At 38.5% G+C, this 5,507-nt stretch overlaps 1 protein-coding gene and 1 pseudogene across 4 annotated transcripts in view; one reads left to right on the top strand and one right to left on the bottom strand.

Annotated features, from left to right (window-relative positions):
* The window catches only part of Ptk2 (protein tyrosine kinase 2), a 365,697-nt gene that overhangs the window by 72,388 nt on the left and 287,802 nt on the right, over positions 1-5,507 (top strand). For 3 of the 4 annotated variants that reach the window (XM_023723973.1, XM_023723974.1, XM_023723975.1), the window contains exon 2: positions 1,908-2,006. The exons of the other annotated variant lie outside the window; for it this stretch is intronic. The gene's annotated coding sequence lies outside the window, so the exon portion shown is untranslated. The remainder of the gene's footprint in view (positions 1-1,907; positions 2,007-5,507) is intronic. 4 annotated transcript variants of the gene reach the window in all.
* Positions 1-5,507, bottom strand: part of LOC101593230 — a 53,877-nt pseudogene that overhangs the window by 44,182 nt on the left and 4,188 nt on the right.

Below are 5,507 nucleotides of genomic sequence, written 5' to 3' on the forward strand. Positions count from 1 at the left end.
AAGTTGGTATGGATGATCTGGATTTCTGCAAGATTTGTTTTGATCTCACCCTTTTCATTCCTAATTGGTTGCATGGATTTGAATATTTTCTTTCCTTTTTTCTGAGTTTTACAATTTGTCCAAGTGTGTTTTAGGTGTGATGATGACAGTGTGCCTTGGATCTCTTTCCTTGGATTATAGTGGAGCTGTTCCTTTACCGTTCTTTGTATTTTTTACTGATAGTTTGTATTCTTCAATTCTTGAAAACATTTTTAGGATTATTTTGTGATGATTTTTTCTTTTTATAATTCCCTCTTTCTTGGAAATCTTGTCTTTTGGACTATTTTCTCTTTGACAACTTCTCTGGTTTTCCTATACTTGCACTTCAATATATTTTTATTTTTTGCTTTCCTCTCCTTACCATTTCATTTTTTGTTGCACTTTCAGAGAGGTGTCTTCATTTCAGAGAAAGAATTTATTTTCGTAGTCTGGTTAGTTTTCAAGAATTATTATTGATTTTTTGAAGACATAGTCTCCCTATGAAATGCAGGCTGCCTTGAACTCACTTTTTGTAGTTTCAGACTGGCCTGAAACTCATGGTGATCCTCTTTCCTCAGCCTACTGAGTGCTGGGATTATAGGCATGCTTCACCACACCGGGCTGAAGGATTTTTTTTTCTTCAAAATGTGTTTAGTACAGGGTCTACAGGGTCTCACTACGTAGATTGGACTTGTGATTCTCCTGTTTTCAGCCTCCTAAGTGCCGGGATTATAGGCACACACCACCATGTCTTAATCGCTGTCACAGAGCTCCCCAGGGGTGGGGCCGGCAGGGCACAAAAAATTATTTTTTAAAGAACATTCTATCTATATTTGTTTTATGACTGTGATGACCTTTTATTGATAGCTTGTATAGTTTGTGTTTCTTCCAGGTTGCTTCTCTGCTCTTCTCTCCGTTATTCTGTCTTCTTTATTAGAACATTTTTCACACATCTGATATTTCCTTGTGATAAGTCCAAAATTCTTTGGAAACTTTTAAGCATGTAGTGAGTGGGGCCTTTTGACTTTGAGTTTTGTGTCAGGGTACGCTGGAAGGGCCATTTGTTGGGGAATCCTGTGTTGGTATCGTTACACCTTTTAGGGTGATCAGATTCTTGAAGAACACTGATAGTCTCCTGTTGGGTAAAGGTCTAGGAAGTAGGTAGGATAGCTGGAGTGGGTGTTCAGTGAACTAACCTCCCCTATGTTTAGTATAGTTGGCCAGGTTAACCTCAGAAAATGGCCTTCTATCTTCAGGAGTAGGGGAGCATGGCCTTGAGGTTCTCATTGTATTGGGACTGCTTTAACTCTCATCTTCCTTGGGCCTCCTCCTTCTAGTTTCATCTGTACTTAGTGCTGGTGATTCTGAGCCTTCTGCGTGTAGAATTGGTGCTTTGTGTTTTCTGTAGTTGACCTGTGGGTTGGCTGAGCCATTTACTGTCCTTCTAATCTTTTATTCTCTTCTAGGTTATCCCCCCCTACTTTTTTTTTTTTTTTTTTCTGTACTAGAGCTTTTCTCAATTTTACAAAGTTTGTATATTTTTCTGCCTTTGAATTTTTCTTGGCTTCTGTTTGGTTAAAAAAATTAAATATCCCTTCAGTATAATTTTAGTGGGATGACTGTAGATTCTGATTGCAATCTTACCCTGAACTTACTAGCTGACTTACTGGCAGATTAATTTATGTTTGTTAATGTTGTTAGTAGTTTTCAATTACTTCATGGCTTTTTATTCAAGTAGAATGTGGGCTTGAATACAGGCTGTTGATACTTTTTTGTTCATTTAAGGTCTAGCAGTTTGCATGGTAGGCATATAGGAATTGACTATGATGATGAACACAGAACTTTGTAAAAGCAGGTGGTTATGTACATATACATCTTGTCTCTTTCAGGTTCTTGGACTACAATGAAAATTAGGAAGAGACATTAAGAATATTTTTTAAAAGGTGTCATTAGATTTTTTTCATGGAATTATTGTTGCCTTTTGAGCTGTGAGTATAATTCTTTTGCTATACTTGTGTCATTTTGTTTTTTCTTCCAGGTGTTTTATAATGTTTGACCTAGAGTAGCAAGCAAAAGACAGTTGATTTTATAGGAAAGATGAGGAAAACATATTTGTTTAGTGCTTCTTAGATACTTTTTCTCGATGGCAGGCAGTATATATTGATTAATAGCAATATTGATGCTTAGAATACTATCTGGATATTATAAACACTCAAGTTACAATTACTAATTGAATCTTTGCAATGATTTTATTAGTAAGGTTTATTATTTTCTATCTCACATTTTTGATAAGCCAAAATACATGGATTCAGTCTCAATCTGACTTTAGCGTCACTGTGCTCATTATCAGTATCTTATTCTTATAGGTTCTGGATTCAGCTTTTGGCTTAGATGTTTATTTACAGTACTTCCCTTTTCCTGTAGGGGCTATTTTCAGAGACCACCAGTGGATGGGTGTAGTACCAGACCACATATGTACTATGTTTTAATATGTAAATTTCATTGATAAATGATGAAGTTTAATTTATAAATTAGGTATCATAAGAGGTAAAACAATAATAATAAAGAACAGTTGTAACAATTGTTGTAATTGTCATGTACTGTAGTAAAGATTAAATGATTGTGGCCTTTTGCTCTTTTAGAGTAGCTTATTGTACTTTCAACTTTTCATTTAAAGGAAGCACTTTACAACTAACTGCCAGCATTGTTACTCTTGTACTTTGGGGCTATTAAAGTAAGTAAAATAAGTTAGTTGAACACAAGCACTGCACTATCAAGGTGGTTGGTTTGATAACCAAGCCAGGTACTGAGTGGCTAAGGGTAGAAAGTATAAATAGCCTAGATACACTGGATAAATGAGTGACTCAAGTTCTGGATGGGATTATGATCAGAAAACTCAAAATGGCATGCAATTTAAAGTTTGGGAATTTTTATTTCTGGAAATTTCCTTTTAATAGTTTTGGACTATAGTTGATAATGGGTAACTGAAACTGCAGAAAATAAAATGCATGAAGGGACTACTATATTAAAGTTTAACTTTGGTTGTATTATTTAATCCAACTATACCTAGTTTTCTCTTCTGACCAAGGGGATTATTATAACATCTTCCTTATTAAATATAATAAGCAGTCAGAATTGTTAGCAGTCATTATTTGGTGATTTTTTTCCCATTAAAATGAGTGTAAAACCAATCCTTAAATAGATTATGTGCCTTGTAAGTTTTTGATTTGTAACTTGTAGAACTTATCTGGCTTGTAATTTTTAGCTGACTTGTAGTTTTTTAATTTGTAACTTGTGGAATCTAGCTCCTGGCCCACAGATGGGTAATTATAGACCTAAGTGTGTCCTGGTTCTGTCTTTCTGCTAGGTCTGGTGGTAAACTGAGGGTAGATAGTGTGTGTGTGTGTGTGTGTGTGTGTGTGTGTGTGTGTGTGTGTGAGAGAGAGAGAGAGAGAGAGAGAGAGAGAGAGAGAGAGAGAGAGACAGAGACAGAGACAGAGACAGACAGACAGACAGATAGACGGATAGACAGAGACAGAGAATATGAGAATATATTGGACTCAGGACCTTTTGCACTGAGCTATGTCCTTAGCCCTTTTCTTTTTTTATTTTGAGACACAGTAGTGCTAAATTTCTTGAGCCATGCTTTTTCTTTCTCTCCTTCTGTGTTGGCTTGCTATTTTTCTGGGATTACAGGCGTGTGCCACAATACTTGCCTAGCAGTTAAGTTTGTAGAATATTCATTAATCTCTGTTGGGCTTGGCATTGGTGAGTATTTTATCTTACCAATATGTTCCCTCAGCAAACTTGGACTTTATGCAGCCAGAATTCCTGCTAATTTAACTGTATTGAATTTGATGTTTGCAGATGTTTTTGGAGTAAAGGCTGAGATTGTTTGTGTCCATGTGAGGGACAAAAGGGACAGGGCACTTGTTCTTACATCTTTTTCTTGGGGGCATGGGTAGTTTATGCAGGCTAGTGAATGCTGTGAGAAGAAAAACACCAAATTGGAAATGTTCACTGGGCCTCTTAAAGTAGTCAGAGAAGCCTCCCAGGGGTGTGATTCTATGATGAACCCTGAAGAGTACAAATGTAGTAACTGCTGTCACGGAGAAGGGCAGAGTCTCAGGGGCAAGAAAAGTTGGTGTTGCAGATACTTGAATTTGATTTATTATAGTTAGAGCAGTGGCAAGTGGGAAAGATGTTTAGAGTGAAGCTGGAGGATGAACAGGGGCTTGACTGTGAAGGGTTCTTAATTGGAGGAGTCAGTATAGACCTTGGATGAGGGCAATGAGGAAGGACTACAGGGGCATTTTTACTTGTCTGTATGATTAAAGATCAGGAGGGGTGGAATAAATGAGATTAGAATGGAAAGCAGTTGTCCTCCTTTCAAGTCCTCCTTTCAATTTGTAGTTCTTTCTCTGTAGCCATTTTTCATTTTAGGTTTTCTGACATTAATCTCCAAAACATGGATTATATGTGAAACCTTGTAATTTGTGGCTTTTTAGCTTTAAGGGACATTCATTCTGCTTACTGATAGTATTCCCACATCTCTTTCTAAATCTGTTACTTTTTTTTTTTCCCCCTGTATTTAGAACAAGGTCTACAGGCTCTCACTACATAGATCGAACTCGTAGTGGTTCTCCTATTTTCAGCCGCCTGAGGGCTGGGATTATAGGTGTGCACCACCATACCCAGTCTCAATCACCAGCTCAGCTTGCCCTGGGGGCGGGGCCGGTGCCAGCACTGCATGCCCGGGATAAATCTGTCATTGTTGGTGTGTAGTGCTGTTTAAAAATTATTCTGTTGTACAGTTGGCCAGATAACTTAGCCAGCTAAAGTGCCTGCTAAGGCAGAGCTCAGTGGCCCAAGTTCCATCCCTGGTGTGCCATGCCAGCCTGGCCCTGCCCCTGGAGCATGCTGAAATGGCAATTGAAACTGGAAGTGGTGGCTGCACACCTGTAATTTTTATTATCTATGTGTTCTTGATGGTGACCACCCCGCCTTGTCCCACAGTACTGGGTTTGTAACCCAGGGCCTTTGCACTGAGCTATGTCTCTAGAAAATAAATTTTTTTTCCAGAAATTTTTAACTTTGTTTTGGGACAGTGTCTTGCTAAGGTGTTCATGCTTTTCTCCAACCTATTACTCTCCTGCTTCAGCCTCCTGAGAAGCTGGGATTACAAGGTTTGCACTACCATGCCTGGCCAGATCAATCAAGCCTCCCTTTCTACTTTGCCTCCCTCCTAGTAGTTTAGGTTGGCCTTTGAACTTATGTTCCTCCCTGCCTCAGCCTCCCTTCCTGCTAGGATTACAAGTGTGTGGCCTCCTGTGAGACTTCAGATGCTTTCTCAAAGTAAGAGGCTTTCTGGCATTCTTGTTTTTTTACTTTTTTTGTGGAATGGATGATTGAACTCATGCCTTTGCACTTGCTAGGGAAGCGCTTATTCCACTGAGTCATCTCCCTGGTCCCCTTCTGGGGTTCTTTTT

This window comes from Octodon degus, unplaced genomic scaffold, assembly GCF_000260255.1.
Source record: "Octodon degus isolate 3935 unplaced genomic scaffold, OctDeg1.0 scaffold00104, whole genome shotgun sequence".
Lineage (NCBI taxonomy): Eukaryota > Metazoa > Chordata > Mammalia > Rodentia > Octodontidae > Octodon > Octodon degus.